The sequence below is a fragment of the Lissotriton vulgaris genome, chromosome 10 (assembly GCF_964263255.1).
Source record: "Lissotriton vulgaris chromosome 10, aLisVul1.2, whole genome shotgun sequence".
NCBI classification, from domain to species: Eukaryota; Metazoa; Chordata; class Amphibia; order Caudata; family Salamandridae; genus Lissotriton; species Lissotriton vulgaris.
In genome coordinates this window covers 356,966,614-356,986,581 of record NC_141698.1, presented here as the reverse complement: position 1 = coordinate 356,986,581, position 19,968 = coordinate 356,966,614, and positions in this window count along the sequence as shown.

Genomic DNA, 19,968 nt, shown 5'->3' with positions numbered 1-19,968 from the left:
GATCATAACATTCTGGAGTTCTCTATAGGTTAGCTGATAGGAATGTGCTAAAATTAAGATGTTGGAATCTGTTATTCATAGTTTTTATTATTCCCACAAACCGTAGCGTAAACCTTCCTCCCTTAACATATCAGATCACTGAATTGCTATGGTGTACCATAACCTATAATAATTCCTGTGAGAAGGGCACACTATCTCTTGGCTGACAAAGAGATCTTTCTATCGAAGTCCTCATATAGGTGCTAGAGTTGTGTAGAGAGTACCAGCAAATGAGGCATAGGATTGAAAGAAGTCTGCTAGGTTGAAAACTAAATTGAGATTATAATTTTTAGTGAGCTTTGGATTGTCACAATATTAGAAACGCCATAGTACTAATAATTGATGCTTAATAAAATGTTTTTTTGGTAGTGTTGCATTTGGTTTGGAAATATTAAAGTTCTAAAAATTGACTAACAGTGGACTTTTCCATCTGCAGATTATACTGAATGGCCAACAGAGGCAGTGTTGCAGAGGAATAGTTCTCTGCTTGCTGATAGAAAAAAAAAAGAAAACTCATTCCTCCGCCTTCTCAATGCCTCGATAAATATACATGGTAAGTCAAACTCTCATTTAATCACTTTGCCATTAATAAAAAGTTCATATCATCTGATGGCTCTCAGTGCCTTTTAGTGAGGTCTTCCACATAAATATAATCTTCTAAGACGGTAGCAATATGGATGACGCTATGGCCATCATGATAGTTTATCAAAGACTTTGACTGTCTATGTGGCTGACAAAATCTTCTTTAGATACTTGTGCAGGCAATTTCTCCTCCGAGTTAATTACCATCTTTCAGGCTGGAATGAGGTTTCTTAGGTTAGAGCAATTGACTTACTTCCAGATGGAGGGAAGCTATTTAACCTGTTTCCCTGCTTTCTGTGAGTGGGACTCTGATACTCAAGATGGACTGGTATTTAGAAACTGTGTTCTTCTAACTCTAGCCCTCTTTAAATAGGAGCCCAATGCTTTTAATGGTGCAGAGTACTTTCCCATTACACCTCCTACTTGCTGTGCAGTCTTATTCCCAGATACTTACCTAGTGTGTAATTGCTGATGTCTGGTCCTCCGGTGTAATCGTCACCCAGGACGATTGATCAAGTGGTGCCATTACATCACAAAGCTACAGCAGGATGGCATCTCACATGAGGGCCAATCAGTTGACTCTTCTAACTCTAGCCCTCTTTAAATAGGAGCACAATGCTTTTAATGGTCCTGTGTACTTTCCCATTACACCTCCTACTTGCTTTGCAGTCATATTTACAGGTAGTTACCTAGTGTGTATTTGCTGATGTCTGGTCCTCCGGTGTAATAGTCACCCAGGGCGATTGATCAAGTGGTGCCATTACATCACAAACCTACAGCAGGATATCATCTAACATGAGGGCTAATCAGTTGCCTAGTACGCAATAGGATACATGTATCATGGTATATCAGACGGAGCAATGTAGACAGGTTGCCCAGCTGAAGACTAAGGTGGTGAGATGAAAGGACCTAGGCCTTTAGTTGAGACTTATACATATGTTTGAAGGAGTGGTTGATCATAACATTCTGGAGTTCTCTATAGGTTAGCTGATAGGAATGTGCTAAAATTAAGATGTTGGAATCTGTTATTCATAGTTTTTATTATTCCCACAAACCGTAGCGTAAACCTTCCTCCCTTAACATATCAGATCACTGAATTGCTATGGTGTACCATAACCTATAATAATTCCTGTGAGAAGGGCACACTATCTCTTGGCTGACAAAGAGATCTTTCTATCGAAGTCCTCATATAGGTGCTAGAGTTGTGTAGAGAGTACCAGCAAATGAGGCATAGGATTGAAAGAAGTCTGCTAGGTTGAAAACTAAATTGAGATTATAATTTTTAGTGAGCTTTGGATTGTCACAATATTAGAAACGCCATAGTACTAATAATTGATGCTTAATAAAATGTTTTTTTTGTAGTGTTGCATTTGGTTTGGAAATATTCAAGTTCTAAAAATTGACTAACAGTGGACTTTTCCATCTGCAGATTATACTGAATGGCCAACAGAGGCAGTGTTGCAGAGGAATAGTTCTCTGCTTGCTGATAGAAAAAAAAAAGAAAACTCATTTCTCCGCCTTCTGCATGCCTCGATAAATATACCTGGTAAGTCAAACTCTCATTTAATCATTTTGCCATTAATAAAAAGTTCATATCATCTGATGGCTCTCAGTGCCTTTTAGTGAGGTCTTCCACATAAATATAATCTTCGAAGACGGTAGCAATATGGATGACGCTATGGCCATCATGATAGTTTATCAAAGACTTTGACTGTCTATGTGGCTGACAAAATCTTCTTTAGATACTTGTGCAGGCAATTTCTCCTCCGGGTTAATTACCATCTTTCAGGCTGGAATGAGGTTTCTTAGGTTAGAGCAATTGACTTACTTTCAGATGGAGGGAAGCTATTTAACCTGTTTCCCTGCTTTCTGTGAGTGGGACTCTGATACTCAAGATGGACTGGTATTTAGAAACTGTGTTCTTCTAACTCTAGCCCTCTTTAAATAGGAGCCCAATGCTTTTAATGGTGCAGAGTACTTTCCCATTACACCTCCTACTTGCTGTGCAGTCTTATTCCCAGATACTTACCTAGTGTGTAATTGCTGATGTCTGGTCCTCCGGTGTAATCGTCACCCAGGGCGATTGATCAAGTGGTGCCATTACATCACAAAGCTACAGCAGGATGGCATCTCACATGAGGGCCAATCAGTTAACTCTTCTAACTCTAGCCCTCTTTAAATAGGAGCACAATGCTTTTAATGGTTCTGTGAACTTTCCCATTACACCTCCTACTTGCTTTGCAGTCATATTTACAGGTAGTTACCTAGTGTGTATTTGCTGATGTCTGGTCCTCCGGTGTAATAGTCACCCAGGGCGATTGGTCAAGTGGTGCCATTACATCACAAACCTACAGCAGGATATCATCTAACATGAGGGCTAATCAGTTGCCTAGTACGCAATAGGATACATGTATCATGGTATATCAGACGGAGCAATGTAGACAGGTTGCCCAGCTGAAGACTAAGGTGGTGAGATGAAAGGACCTAGGCCTTTAGTTGAGACTTATACATATGTTTGAAGGAGTGGTTGATCATAACATTCTGGAGTTCTCTATAGGTTAGCTGATAGGAATGTGCTAAAATTAAGATGTTGGAATCTGTTATTCATAGTTTTTATTATTCCCACAAACCGTAGTGTAAACCTTCCTCCCTTAACATATCAGATCACTGAATTGCTATGGTGTACCATAACCTATAATAATTCCTGTGAGAAGGGCACACTATCTCTTGGCTGACAAAGAGATCTTTCTATCGAAGTCCTCATATAGGTGCTAGAGTTGTGTAGAGAGTACCAGCAAATGAGGCATAGGATTGAAAGAAGTCTGCTAGGTTGAAAACTAAATTGAGATTATAATTTTTAGTGAGCTTTGGATTGTCACAATATTAGAAACGCCATAGTACTAATAATTGATGCTTAATAAAATGTTTTTTTGGTAGTGTTGCATTTGGTTTGGAAATATTCAAGTTCTAAAAATTGACTAACAGTGGACTTTTCCATCTGCAGATTATACTGAATGGCCAACAGAGGCAGTGTTGCAGAGGAATAGTTCTCTGCTTGCTGATAGAAAAAAAAAAGAAAACTCATTTCTCCGCCTTCTGCATGCCTCGATAAATATACCTGGTAAGTCAAACTCTCATTTAATCATTTTGCCATTAATAAAAAGTTCATATCATCTGATGGCTCTCAGTGCCTTTTAGGAGGTCTTCCACATAAATATAATCTTCTAAGACGGTAGCAATATGGATGACGCTATGGCCATCATGATAGTTTATCAAAGACTTTGACTGTCTATGTGGCTGACAAAATCTTCTTTAGATACTTGTGCAGGCAATTTCTCCTCCGAGTTAATTACCATCTTTCAGGCTGGAATGAGGTTTCTTAGGTTAGAGCAATTGACTTACTTTCCGATGGAGGGAAGCTATTTAACCTGTTTCCCTGCTTTCTGTGAGTGGGACTCTGATACTCAAGATGGACTGGTATTTAGAAACTGTGTTCTTCTAACTCTAGCCCTCTTTAAATAGGAGCCCAATGCTTTTAATGGTGCAGAGTACTTTCCCATTACACGTCCTACGTGCTGTGCAGTCTTATTCCCAGATACTTACCTAGTGTGCAATTGCTGATGTCTGGTCCTCCGGTGTAATCGTCACCCAGGGCGATTGGTCAAGTGGTGCCATTACATCACAAAGCTACAGCAGGATGGCATCTCACATGAGGGCCAATCAGATGACTCTTCTAACTCTAGCCCTCTTTAAATAGGAGCACAATGCTTTTAATGGTTCTGTGTACTTTCCCATTACACCTCCTACTTGCTTTGCAGTCATATTTACAGGTAGTTACCTAGTGTGTATTTGCTGATGTCTGGTCCTCCGGTGTAATAGTCACCCAGGGCGATTGGTCAAGTGGTGCCATTACATCACAAACCTACAGCAGGATATCATCTAACATGAGGGCTAATCAGTTGCCTAGTACGCAATAGGATACATGTGTCATGGTATATCAGATGGAGCAATGTAGACAGGATGCCCAGCTGAAGACTAAGGTGGTGAGATGAAAGGACCTAGGCCTTTAGTTGAGACTTATACATATGTTTGAAGGAGTGGTTGATCATAACATTCTGGAGTTCTCTATAGGTTAGCTGATAGGAATGTGCTAAAATTAAGATGTTGGAATCTGTTATTCATAGTTTTTATTATTCCCACAAACCGTAGCGTAAACCTTCCTCCCTTAACATATCAGATCACTGAATTGCTATGGTGTACCATAACCTATAATAATTCCTGTGAGAAGGGCACACTATCTCTTGGCTGACAAAGAGATCTTTCTATCGAAGTCCTCATATAGGTGCTAGAGTTGTGTAGAGAGTACCAGCAAATGAGGCATAGGATTGAAAGAAGTCTGCTAGGTTGAAAACTAAATTGAGATTATAATTTTTAGTGAGCTTTGGATTGTCACAATATTAGAAACGCCATAGTACTAATAATTGATGCTTAATATAATGTTTTTTTGGTAGTGTTGCATTTGGTTTGGAAATATTCAAGTTCTAAAAATTGACTAACAGTGGACTTTTCCATCTGCAGATTATACTGAATGGCCAACAGAGGCAGTGTTGCAGAGGAATAGTTCTCTGCTTGCTGATAGAAAAAAAAAAGAAAACTCATTTCTCCGCCTTCTGCATGCCTCGATAAATATACCTGGTAAGTCAAACTCTCATTTAATCATTTTGCCATTAATAAAAAGTTCATATCATCTGATGGCTCTCAGTGCCTTTTAGTGAGGTCTTCCACATAAATATAATCTTCGAAGACGGTAGCAATATGGATGACGCTATGGCCATCATGATAGTTTATCAAAGACTTTGACTGTCTATGTGGCTGACAAAATCTTCTTTAGATACTTGTGCAGGCAATTTCTCCTCCGGGTTAATTACCATCTTTCAGGCTGGAATGAGGTTTCTTAGGTTAGAGCAATTGACTTACTTTCAGATGGAGGGAAGCTATTTAACCTGTTTCCCTGCTTTCTGTGAGTGGGACTCTGATACTCAAGATGGACTGGTATTTAGAAACTGTGTTCTTCTAACTCTAGCCCTCTTTAAATAGGAGCCCAATGCTTTTAATGGTGCAGAGTACTTTCCCATTACACCTCCTACTTGCTGTGCAGTCTTATTCCCAGATACTTACCTAGTGTGTAATTGCTGATGTCTGGTCCTCCGGTGTAATCGTCACCCAGGGCGATTGATCAAGTGGTGCCATTACATCACAAAGCTACAGCAGGATGGCATCTCACATGAGGGCCAATCAGTTAACTCTTCTAACTCTAGCCCTCTTTAAATAGGAGCACAATGCTTTTAATGGTTCTGTGAACTTTCCCATTACACCTCCTACTTGCTTTGCAGTCATATTTACAGGTAGTTACCTAGTGTGTATTTGCTGATGTCTGGTCCTCCGGTGTAATAGTCACCCAGGGCGATTGATCAAGTGGTGCCATTACATCACAAACCTACAGCAGGATATCATCTAACATGAGGGCTAATCAGTTGCCTAGTACGCAATAGGATACATGTATCATGGTATATCAGACGGAGCAATGTAGACAGGTTGCCCAGCTGAAGACTAAGGTGGTGAGATGAAAGGACCTAGGCCTTTAGTTGAGACTTATACATATGTTTGAAGGAGTGGTTGATCATAACATTCTGGAGTTCTCTATAGGTTAGCTGATAGGAATGTGCTAAAATTAAGATGTTGGAATCTGTTATTCATAGTTTTTATTATTCCCACAAACCGTAGCGTAAACCTTCCTCCCTTAACATATCAGATCACTGAATTGCTATGGTGTACCATAACCTATAATAATTCCTGTGAGAAGGGCACACTATCTCTTGGCTGACAAAGAGATCTTTCTATCGAAGTCCTCATATAGGTGCTAGAGTTGTGTAGAGAGTACCAGCAAATGAGGCATAGGATTGAAAGAAGTCTGCTAGGTTGAAAACTAAATTGAGATTATAATTTTTAGTGAGCTTTGGATTGTCACAATATTAGAAACGCCATAGTACTAATAATTGATGCTTAATAAAATGTTTTTTTTGTAGTGTTGCATTTGGTTTGGAAATATTCAAGTTCTAAAAACTGACTAACAGTGGACTTTTCCATCTGCAGATTATACTGAATGGCCAACAGAGGCAGTGTTGCAGAGGAATAGTTCTCTGCTTGCTGATAGAAAAAAAAAAGAAAACTCATTTCTCCGCCTTCTGCATGCCTCGATAAATATACCTGGTAAGTCAAACTCTCATTTAATCATTTTGCCATTAATAAAAAGTTCATATCATCTGATGGCTCTCAGTGCCTTTTAGTGAGGTCTTCCACATAAATATAATCTTCGAAGACGGTAGCAATATGGATGACGCTATGGCCATCATGATAGTTTATCAAAGACTTTGACTGTCTATGTGGCTGACAAAATCTTCTTTAGATACTTGTGCAGGCAATTTCTCCTCCGGGTTAATTACCATCTTTCAGGCTGGAATGAGGTTTCTTAGGTTAGAGCAATTGACTTACTTTCAGATGGAGGGAAGCTATTTAACCTGTTTCCCTGCTTTCTGTGAGTGGGACTCTGATACTCAAGATGGACTGGTATTTAGAAACTGTGTTCTTCTAACTCTAGCCCTCTTTAAATAGGAGCCCAATGCTTTTAATGATGCAGAGTACTTTCCCATTACACCTCCTACTTGCTGTGCAGTCTTATTCCCAGATACTTACCTAGTGTGTAATTGCTGATGTCTGGTCCTCCGGTGTAATCGTCACCCAGGGCGATTGATCAAGTGGTGCCATTACATCACAAAGCTACAGCAGGATGGCATCTCACATGAGGGCCAATCAGTTAACTCTTCTAACTCTAGCCCTCTTTAAATAGGAGCACAATGCTTTTAATGGTTCTGTGAACTTTCCCATTACACCTCCTACTTGCTTTGCAGTCATATTTACAGGTAGTTACCTAGTGTGTATTTGCTGATGTCTGGTCCTCCGGTGTAATAGTCACCCAGGGCGATTGGTCAAGTGGTGCCATTACATCACAAACCTACAGCAGGATATCATCTAACATGAGGGCTAATCAGTTGCCTAGTACGCAATAGGATACATGTATCATGGTATATCAGACGGAGCAATGTAGACAGGTTGCCCAGCTGAAGACTAAGGTGGTGAGATGAAAGGACCTAGGCCTTTAGTTGAGACTTATACATATGTTTGAAGGAGTGGTTGATCATAACATTCTGGAGTTCTCTATAGGTTAGCTGATAGGAATGTGCTAAAATTAAGATGTTGGAATCTGTTATTCATAGTTTTTATTATTCCCACAAACCGTAGTGTAAACCTTCCTCCCTTAACATATCAGATCACTGAATTGCTATGGTGTACCATAACCTATAATAATTCCTGTGAGAAGGGCACACTATCTCTTGGCTGACAAAGAGATCTTTCTATCGAAGTCCTCATATAGGTGCTAGAGTTGTGTAGAGAGTACCAGCAAATGAGGCATAGGACTGAAAGAAGTCTGCTAGGTTGAAAACTAAATTGAGATTATAATTTTTAGTGAGCTTTGGATTGTCACAATATTAGAAACGCCATAGTACTAATAATTGATGCTTAATAAAATGTTTTTTTGGTAGTGTTGCATTTGGTTTGGAAATATTCAAGTTCTAAAAATTGACTAACAGTGGACTTTTCCATCTGCAGATTATACTGAATGGCCAACAGAGGCAGTGTTGCAGAGGAATAGTTCTCTGCTTGCTGATAGAAAAAAATAAAGAAAACTCATTCCTCCGCCTTCTCAATGCCTCAATAAATATACATGGTAACTCAAACTCTCATTTAATCACTTTGCCATTAATAAAAAGTTCATATCATCTGATGGCTCTCAGTGCCTTTTAGTGAGGTCTTCCACATAAATATAATCTTCTAAGACGGTAGCAATATGGATGACGCTATGGCCATCATGATAGTTTATCAAAGACTTTGACTGTCTATGTGGCTGACAAAATCTTCTTTAGATACTTGTGCAGGCAATTTCTCCTCCGAGTTAATTACCATCTTTCAGGCTGGAATGAGGTTTCTTAGGTTAGAGCAATTGACTTACTTTCCGATGGAGGGAAGCTATTTAACCTGTTTCCCTGCTTTCTGTGAGTGGGACTCTGATACTCAAGATGGACTGGTATTTAGAAACTGTGTTCTTCTAACTCTAGCCCTCTTTAAATAGGAGCCCAATGCTTTTAATGGTGCAGAGTACTTTCCCATTACACGTCCTACTTGCTGAGCAGTCTTATTCCCAGATACTTACCTAGTGTGTAATTGCTGATGTCTGGTCCTCCGGTGTAATCGTCACCCAGGGCGATTGGTCAAGTGGTGCCATTACATCACAAAGCTACGGCAGGATGGCATCTCACATGAGGGCCAATCAGTTGACTCTTCTAACTCTAGCCCTCTTTAAATAGGAGCACAATGCTTTTAATGGTTCTGTGTACTTTCCCATTACACCTCCTACTTGCTTTGCAGTCATATTTACAGGTAGTTACCTAGTGTGTATTTGCTGATGTCTGGTCCTCCGGTGTAATAGTCACCCAGGGCGATTGGTCAAGTGGTGCCATTACATCACAAACCTACAGCAGGATATCATCTAACATGAGGGCTAATCAGTTGCCTAGTACGCAATAGGATACATGTATCATGGTATATCAGACCGAGCAATGTAGACAGGTTGCCCAGCTGAAGACTAAGGTGGTGAGATGAAAGGACCTAGGCCTTTAGTTGAGACTTACACATATGTTTGAAGGAGTGGTTGATCATAACATTCTGGAGTTCTCTATAGGTTAGCTGATAGGAATGTGCTAAAATTAAGATGTTGGAATCTGTTATTCATAGTTTTTATTATTCCCACAAACCGTAGCGTAAACCTTCCTCCCTTAACATATCAGATCACTGAATTGCTATGGTGTACCATAACCTATAATAATTCCTGTGAGAAGGGCACACTATCTCTTGGCTGACAAAGAGATCTTTCTATCGAAGTCCTCATATAGGTGCTAGAGTTGTGTAGAGAGTACCAGCAAATGAGGCATAGGATTGAAAGAAGTCTGCTAGGTTGAAAACTAAATTGAGATTATAATTTTTAGTGAGCTTTGGATTGTCACAATATTAGAAACGCCATAGTACTAATAATTGATGCTTAATAAAATGTTTTTTTGGTAGTGTTGCATTTGGTTTGGAAATATTAAAGTTCTAAAAATTGACTAACAGTGGACTTTTCCATCTGCAGATTATACTGAATGGCCAACAGAGGCAGTGTTGCAGAGGAATAGTTCTCTGCTTGCTGATAGAAAAAAAAAAGAAAACTCATTCCTCCGCCTTCTCAATGCCTCGATAAATATACATGGTAACTCAAACTCTCATTTAATCACTTTGCCATTAATAAAAAGTTCATATCATCTGATGGCTCTCAGTGCCTTTTAGTGAGGTCTTCCACATAAATATAATCTTCTAAGACGGTAGCAATATGGATGACGCTATGGCCATCATGATAGTTTATCAAAGACTTTGACTGTCTATGTGGCTGACAAAATCTTCTTTAGATACTTGTGCAGGCAATTTCTCCTCCGAGTTAATTACCATCTTTCAGGCTGGAATGAGGTTTCTTAGGTTAGAGCAATTGACTTACTTCCAGATGGAGGGAAGCTATTTAACCTGTTTCCCTGCTTTCTGTGAGTGGGACTCTGATACTCAAGATGGACTGGTATTTAGAAACTGTGTTCTTCTAACTCTAGCCCTCTTTAAATAGGAGCCCAATGCTTTTAATGGTGCAGAGTACTTTCCCATTACACCTCCTACTTGCTGTGCAGTCTTATTCCCAGATACTTACCTAGTGTGTAATTGCTGATGTCTGGTCCTCCGGTGTAATCGTCACCCAGGACGATTGATCAAGTGGTGCCATTACATCACAAAGCTACAGCAGGATGGCATCTCACATGAGGGCCAATCAGTTGACTCTTCTAACTCTAGCCCTCTTTAAATAGGAGCACAATGCTTTTAATGGTCCTGTGTACTTTCCCATTACACCTCCTACTTGCTTTGCAGTCATATTTACAGGTAGTTACCTAGTGTGTATTTGCTGATGTCTGGTCCTCCGGTGTAATAGTCACCCAGGGCGATTGATCAAGTGGTGCCATTACATCACAAACCTACAGCAGGATATCATCTAACATGAGGGCTAATCAGTTGCCTAGTACGCAATAGGATACATGTATCATGGTATATCAGACGGAGCAATGTAGACAGGTTGCCCAGCTGAAGACTAAGGTGGTGAGATGAAAGGACCTAGGCCTTTAGTTGAGACTTATACATATGTTTGAAGGAGTGGTTGATCATAACATTCTGGAGTTCTCTATAGGTTAGCTGATAGGAATGTGCTAAAATTAAGATGTTGGAATCTGTTATTCATAGTTTTTATTATTCCCACAAACCGTAGCGTAAACCTTCCTCCCTTAACATATCAGATCACTGAATTGCTATGGTGTACCATAACCTATAATAATTCCTGTGAGAAGGGCACACTATCTCTTGGCTGACAAAGAGATCTTTCTATCGAAGTCCTCATATAGGTGCTAGAGTTGTGTAGAGAGTACCAGCAAATGAGGCATAGGATTGAAAGAAGTCTGCTAGGTTGAAAACTAAATTGAGATTATAATTTTTAGTGAGCTTTGGATTGTCACAATATTAGAAACGCCATAGTACTAATAATTGATGCTTAATAAAATGTTTTTTTTGTAGTGTTGCATTTGGTTTGGAAATATTCAAGTTCTAAAAATTGACTAACAGTGGACTTTTCCATCTGCAGATTATACTGAATGGCCAACAGAGGCAGTGTTGCAGAGGAATAGTTCTCTGCTTGCTGATAGAAAAAAAAAAGAAAACTCATTTCTCCGCCTTCTGCATGCCTCGATAAATATACCTGGTAAGTCAAACTCTCATTTAATCATTTTGCCATTAATAAAAAGTTCATATCATCTGATGGCTCTCAGTGCCTTTTAGTGAGGTCTTCCACATAAATATAATCTTCGAAGACGGTAGCAATATGGATGACGCTATGGCCATCATGATAGTTTATCAAAGACTTTGACTGTCTATGTGGCTGACAAAATCTTCTTTAGATACTTGTGCAGGCAATTTCTCCTCCGGGTTAATTACCATCTTTCAGGCTGGAATGAGGTTTCTTAGGTTAGAGCAATTGACTTACTTTCAGATGGAGGGAAGCTATTTAACCTGTTTCCCTGCTTTCTGTGAGTGGGACTCTGATACTCAAGATGGACTGGTATTTAGAAACTGTGTTCTTCTAACTCTAGCCCTCTTTAAATAGGAGCCCAATGCTTTTAATGATGCAGAGTACTTTCCCATTACACCTCCTACTTGCTGTGCAGTCTTATTCCCAGATACTTACCTAGTGTGTAATTGCTGATGTCTGGTCCTCCGGTGTAATCGTCACCCAGGGCGATTGATCAAGTGGTGCCATTACATCACAAAGCTACAGCAGGATGGCATCTCACATGAGGGCCAATCAGTTAACTCTTCTAACTCTAGCCCTCTTTAAATAGGAGCACAATGCTTTTAATGGTTCTGTGAACTTTCCCATTACACCTCCTACTTGCTTTGCAGTCATATTTACAGGTAGTTACCTAGTGTGTATTTGCTGATGTCTGGTCCTCCGGTGTAATAGTCACCCAGGGCGATTGGTCAAGTGGTGCCATTACATCACAAACCTACAGCAGGATATCATCTAACATGAGGGCTAATCAGTTGCCTAGTACGCAATAGGATACATGTATCATGGTATATCAGACGGAGCAATGTAGACAGGTTGCCCAGCTGAAGACTAAGGTGGTGAGATGAAAGGACCTAGGCCTTTAGTTGAGACTTATACATATGTTTGAAGGAGTGGTTGATCATAACATTCTGGAGTTCTCTATAGGTTAGCTGATAGGAATGTGCTAAAATTAAGATGTTGGAATCCGTTATTCATAGTTTTTATTATTCCCACAAACCGTAGTGTAAACCTTCCTCCCTTAACATATCAGATCACTGAATTGCTATGGTGTACCATAACCTATAATAATTCCTGTGAGAAGGGCACACTATCTCTTGGCTGACAAAGAGATCTTTCTATCGAAGTCCTCATATAGGTGCTAGAGTTGTGTAGAGAGTACCAGCAAATGAGGCATAGGATTGAAAGAAGTCTGCTAGGTTGAAAACTAAATTGAGATTATAATTTTTAGTGAGCTTTGGATTGTCACAATATTAGAAACGCCATAGTACTAATAATTGATGCTTAATAAAATGTTTTTTTTGTAGTGTTGCATTTGGTTTGGAAATATTCAAGTTCTAAAAATTGACTAACAGTGGACTTTTCCATCTGCAGATTATACTGAATGGCCAACAGAGGCAGTGTTGCAGAGGAATAGTTCTCTGCTTGCTGATAGAAAAAAAAAAGAAAACTCATTTCTCCGCCTTCTGCATGCCTCGATAAATATACCTGGTAAGTCAAACTCTCATTTAATCATTTTGCCATTAATAAAAAGTTCATATCATCTGATGGCTCTCAGTGCCTTTTAGTGAGGTCTTCCACATAAATATAATCTTCGAAGACGGTAGCAATATGGATGACGCTATGGCCATCATGATAGTTTATCAAAGACTTTGACTGTCTATGTGGCTGACAAAATCTTCTTTAGATACTTGTGCAGGCAATTTCTCCTCCGGGTTAATTACCATCTTTCAGGCTGGAATGAGGTTTCTTAGGTTAGAGCAATTGACTTACTTTCAGATGGAGGGAAGCTATTTAACCTGTTTCCCTGCTTTCTGTGAGTGGGACTCTGATACTCAAGATGGACTGGTATTTAGAAACTGTGTTCTTCTAACTCTAGCCCTCTTTAAATAGGAGCCCAATGCTTTTAATGGTGCAGAGTACTTTCCCATTACACCTCCTACTTGCTGTGCAGTCTTATTCCCAGATACTTACCTAGTGTGTAATTGCTGATGTCTGGTCCTCCGGTGTAATCGTCACCCAGGGCGATTGATCAAGTGGTGCCATTACATCACAAAGCTACAGCAGGATGGCATCTCACATGAGGGCCAATCAGTTAACTCTTCTAACTCTAGCCCTCTTTAAATAGGAGCACAATGCTTTTAATGGTTCTGTGAACTTTCCCATTACACCTCCTACTTGCTTTGCAGTCATATTTACAGGTAGTTACCTAGTGTGTATTTGCTGATGTCTGGTCCTCCGGTGTAATAGTCACCCAGGGCGATTGGTCAAGTGGTGCCATTACATCACAAACCTACAGCAGGATATCATCTAACATGAGGGCTAATCAGTTGCCTAGTACGCAATAGGATACATGTATCATGGTATATCAGACGGAGCAATGTAGACAGGTTGCCCAGCTGAAGACTAAGGTGGTGAGATGAAAGGACCTAGGCCTTTAGTTGAGACTTATACATATGTTTGAAGGAGTGGTTGATCATAACATTCTGGAGTTCTCTATAGGTTAGCTGATAGGAATGTGCTAAAATTAAGATGTTGGAATCTGTTATTCATAGTTTTTATTATTCCCACAAACCGTAGTGTAAACCTTCCTCCCTTAACATATCAGATCACTGAATTGCTATGGTGTACCATAACCTATAATAATTCCTGTGAGAAGGGCACACTATCTCTTGGCTGACAAAGAGATCTTTCTATCGAAGTCCTCATATAGGTGCTAGAGTTGTGTAGAGAGTACCAGCAAATGAGGCATAGGATTGAAAGAAGTCTGCTAGGTTGAAAACTAAATTGAGATTATAATTTTTAGTGAGCTTTGGATTGTCACAATATTAGAAACGCCATAGTACTAATAATTGATGCTTAATAAAATGTTTTTTTGGTAGTGTTGCATTTGGTTTGGAAATATTCAAGTTCTAAAAATTGACTAACAGTGGACTTTTCCATCTGCAGATTATACTGAATGGCCAACAGAGGCAGTGTTGCAGAGGAATAGTTCTCTGCTTGCTGATAGAAAAAAAAAAGAAAACTCATTTCTCCGCCTTCTGCATGCCTCGATAAATATACCTGGTAAGTCAAACTCTCATTTAATCATTTTGCCATTAATAAAAAGTTCATATCATCTGATGGCTCTCAGTGCCTTTTAGTGAGGTCTTCCACATAAATATAATCTTCGAAGACGGTAGCAATATGGATGACGCTATGGCCATCATGATAGTTTATCAAAGACTTTGACTGTCTATGTGGCTGACAAAATCTTCTTTAGATACTTGTGCAGGCAATTTCTCCTCCGGGTTAATTACCATCTTTCAGGCTGGAATGAGGTTTCTTAGGTTAGAGCAATTGACTTACTTTCAGATGGAGGGAAGCTATTTAACCTGTTTCCCTGCTTTCTGTGAGTGGGACTCTGATACTCAAGATGGACTGGTATTTAGAAACTGTGTTCTTCTAACTCTAGCCCTCTTTAAATAGGAGCCCAATGCTTTTAATGGTGCAGAGTACTTTCCCATTACACCTCCTACTTGCTGTGCAGTCTTATTCCCAGATACTTACCTAGTGTGTAATTGCTGATGTCTGGTCCTCCGGTGTAATCGTCACCCAGGGCGATTGATCAAGTGGTGCCATTACATCACAAAGCTACAGCAGGATGGCATCTCACATGAGGGCCAATCAGTTAACTCTTCTAACTCTAGCCCTCTTTAAATAGGAGCACAATGCTTTTAATGGTTCTGTGAACTTTCCCATTACACCTCCTACTTGCTTTGCAGTCATATTTACAGGTAGTTACCTAGTGTGTATTTGCTGATGTCTGGTCCTCCGGTGTAATAGTCACCCAGGGCGATTGGTCAAGTGGTGCCATTACATCACAAACCTACAGCAGGATATCATCTAACATGAGGGCTAATCAGTTGCCTAGTACGCAATAGGATACATGTATCATGGTATATCAGACGGAGCAATGTAGACAGGTTGCCCAGCTGAAGACTAAGGTGGTGAGATGAAAGGACCTAGGCCTTTAGTTGAGACTTATACATATGTTTGAAGGAGTGGTTGATCATAACATTCTGGAGTTCTCTATAGGTTAGCTGATAGGAATGTGCTAAAATTAAGATGTTGGAATCTGTTATTCATAGTTTTTATTATTCCCACAAACCGTAGCGTAAACCTTCCTCCCTTAACATATCAGATCACTGAATTGCTATGGTGTACCATAACCTATAATAATTCCTGTGAGAAGGGCACACTATCTCTTGGCTGACAAAGAGATCTTTCTATCGAAGTCCTCATATAGGTGCTAGAGTTGTGTAGAGAGTACCAGCAAATGAGGCATAGGATTGAAAGAAGTCTGCTAGGTTGAAAACTAAATTGAGATTATAATTTTTAGTGAGCTTTGGATTGTCACAATATTAGAAACGCCATAGTACTAATAATTGATGCTTAATAAAATGTTTTTTTTGTAGTGTTGCATTTGGTTTGGAAATATTCAAGTTCTAAAAATTGACTAACAGTGGACTTTTCCATCTGCAGATTATACTGAATGGCCAACAGAGGCAGTGTTGCAGAGGAATAGTTCTCTGCTTGCTGATAGAAAAAAAAAAGAAAACTCATTTCTCCGCCTTCTGCATGCCTCGATAAATATACCTGGTAAGTCAAACTCTCATTTAATCATTTTGCCATTAATAAAAAGTTCATATCATCTGATGGCTCTCAGTGCCTTTTAGTGAGGTCTTCCACATAAATATAATCTTCGAAGACGGTAGCAATATGGATGACGCTATGGCCATCATGATAGTTTATCAAAGACTTTGACTGTCTATGTGGCTGACAAAATCTTCTTTAGATACTTGTGCAGGCAATTTCTCCTCCGGGTTAATTACCATCTTTCAGGCTGGAATGAGGTTTCTTAGGTTAGAGCAATTGACTTACTTTCAGATGGAGGGAAGCTATTTAACCTGTTTCCCTGCTTTCTGTGAGTGGGACTCTGATACTCAAGATGGACTGGTATTTAGAAACTGTGTTCTTCTAACTCTAGCCCTCTTTAAATAGGAGCCCAATGCTTTTAATGATGCAGAGTACTTTCCCATTACACCTCCTACTTGCTGTGCAGTCTTATTCCCAGATACTTACCTAGTGTGTAATTGCTGATGTCTGGTCCTCCGGTGTAATCGTCACCCAGGGCGATTGATCAAGTGGTGCCATTACATCACAAAGCTACAGCAGGATGGCATCTCACATGAGGGCCAATCAGTTAACTCTTCTAACTCTAGCCCTCTTTAAATAGGAGCACAATGCTTTTAATGGTTCTGTGAACTTTCCCATTACACCTCCTACTTGCTTTGCAGTCATATTTACAGGTAGTTACCTAGTGTGTATTTGCTGATGTCTGGTCCTCCGGTGTAATAGTCACCCAGGGCGATTGGTCAAGTGGTGCCATTACATCACAAACCTACAGCAGGATATCATCTAACATGAGGGCTAATCAGTTGCCTAGTACGCAATAGGATACATGTATCATGGTATATCAGACGGAGCAATGTAGACAGGTTGCCCAGCTGAAGACTAAGGTGGTGAGATGAAAGGACCTAGGCCTTTAGTTGAGACTTATACATATGTTTGAAGGAGTGGTTGATCATAACATTCTGGAGTTCTCTATAGGTTAGCTGATAGGAATGTGCTAAAATTAAGATGTTGGAATCTGTTATTCATAGTTTTTATTATTCCCACAAACCGTAGTGTAAACCTTCCTCCCTTAACATATCAGATCACTGAATTGCTATGGTGTACCATAACCTATAATAATTCCTGTGAGAAGGGCACACTATCTCTTGGCTGACAAAGAGATCTTTCTATCGAAGTCCTCATATAGGTGCTAGAGTTGTGTAGAGAGTACCAGCAAATGAGGCATAGGATTGAAAGAAGTCTGCTAGGTTGAAAACTAAATTGAGATTATAATTTTTAGTGAGCTTTGGATTGTCACAATATTAGAAACGCCATAGTACTAATAATTGATGCTTAATAAAATGTTTTTTTGGTAGTGTTGCATTTGGTTTGGAAATATTCAAGTTCTAAAAATTGACTAACAGTGGACTTTTCCATCTGCAGATTATACTGAATGGCCAACAGAGGCAGTGTTGCAGAGGAATAGTTCTCTGCTTGCTGATAGAAAAAAAAAAGAAAACTCATTTCTCCGCCTTCTGCATGCCTCGATAAATATACCTGGTAAGTCAAACTCTCATTTAATCATTTTGCCATTAATAAAAAGTTCATATCATCTGATGGCTCTCAGTGCCTTTTAGGAGGTCTTCCACATAAATATAATCTTCTAAGACGGTAGCAATATGGATGACGCTATGGCCATCATGATAGTTTATCAAAGACTTTGACTGTCTATGTGGCTGACAAAATCTTCTTTAGATACTTGTGCAGGCAATTTCTCCTCCGAGTTAATTACCATCTTTCAGGCTGGAATGAGGTTTCTTAGGTTAGAGCAATTGACTTACTTTCCGATGGAGGGAAGCTATTTAACCTGTTTCCCTGCTTTCTGTGAGTGGGACTCTGATACTCAAGATGGACTGGTATTTAGAAACTGTGTTCTTCTAACTCTAGCCCTCTTTAAATAGGAGCCCAATGCTTTTAATGGTGCAGAGTACTTTCCCATTACACCTCCTACTTGCTGTGCAGTCTTATTCCCAGATACTTACCTAGTGTGTAATTGCTGATGTCTGGTCCTCCGGTGTAATCGTCACCCAGGGCGATTGATCAAGTGGTGCCATTACATCACAAAGCTACAGCAGGATGGCATCTCACATGAGGGCCAATCAGTTAACTCTTCTAACTCTAGCCCTCTTTAAATAGGAGCACAATGCTTTTAATGGTTCTGTGAACTTTCCCATTACACCTCCTACTTGCTTTGCAGTCATATTTACAGGTAGTTACCTAGTGTGTATTTGCTGATGTCTGGTCCTCCGGTGTAATAGTCACCCAGGGCGATTGATCAAGTGGTGCCATTACATCACAAACCTACAGCAGGATATCATCTAACATGAGGGCTAATCAGTTGCCTAGTACGCAATAGGATACATGTATCATGGTATATCAGACGGAGCAATGTAGACAGGTTGCCCAGCTGAAGACTAAGGTGGTGAGATGAAAGGACCTAGGCCTTTAGTTGAGACTTATACATATGTTTGAAGGAGTGGTTGATCATAACATTCTGGAGTTCTCTATAGGTTAGCTGATAGGAATGTGCTAAAATTAAGATGTTGGAATATGTTATTCATAGTTTTTATTATTCCCACAAACCGTAGCGTAAACCTTCCTCCCTTAACATATCAGATCACTGAATTGCTATGGTGTACCATAACCTATAATAATTCCTGTGAGAAGGGCACACTATCTCTTGGCTGACAAAGAGATCTTTCTATCGAAGTCCTCATATAGGTGCTAGAGTTGTGTAGAGAGTACCAGCAAATGAGGCATAGGATTGAAAGAAGTCTGCTAGGTTGAAAACTAAATTGAGATTATAATTTTTAGTGAGCTTTGGATTGTCACAATATTAGAAACGCCATAGTACTAATAATTGATGCTTAATAAAATGTTTTTTTTGTAGTGTTGCATTTGGTTTGGAAATATTCAAGTTCTAAAAATTGACTAACAGTGGACTTTTCCATCTGCAGATTATACTGAATGGCCAACAGAGGCAGTGTTGCAGAGGAATAGTTCTCTGCTTGCTGATAGAAAAAAAAAAGAAAACTCATTTCTCCGCCTTCTGCATGCCTCGATAAATATACCTGGTAAGTCAAACTCTCATTTAATCATTTTGCCATTAATAAAAAGTTCATATCATCTGATGGCTCTCAGTGCCTTTTAGTGAGGTCTTCCACATAAATATAATCTTCGAAGACGGTAGCAATATGGATGACGCTATGGCCATCATGATAGTTTATCAAAGACTTTGACTGTCTATGTGGCTGACAAAATCTTCTTTAGATACTTGTGCAGGCAATTTCTCCTCCGGGTTAATTACCATCTTTCAGGCTGGAATGAGGTTTCTTAGGTTAGAGCAATTGACTTACTTTCAGATGGAGGGAAGCTATTTAACCTGTTTCCCTGCTTTCTGTGAGTGGGACTCTGATACTCAAGATGGACTGGTATTTAGAAACTGTGTTCTTCTAACTCTAGCCCTCTTTAAATAGGAGCCCAATGCTTTTAATGGTGCAGAGTACTTTCCCATTACACCTCCTACTTGCTGTGCAGTCTTATTCCCAGAT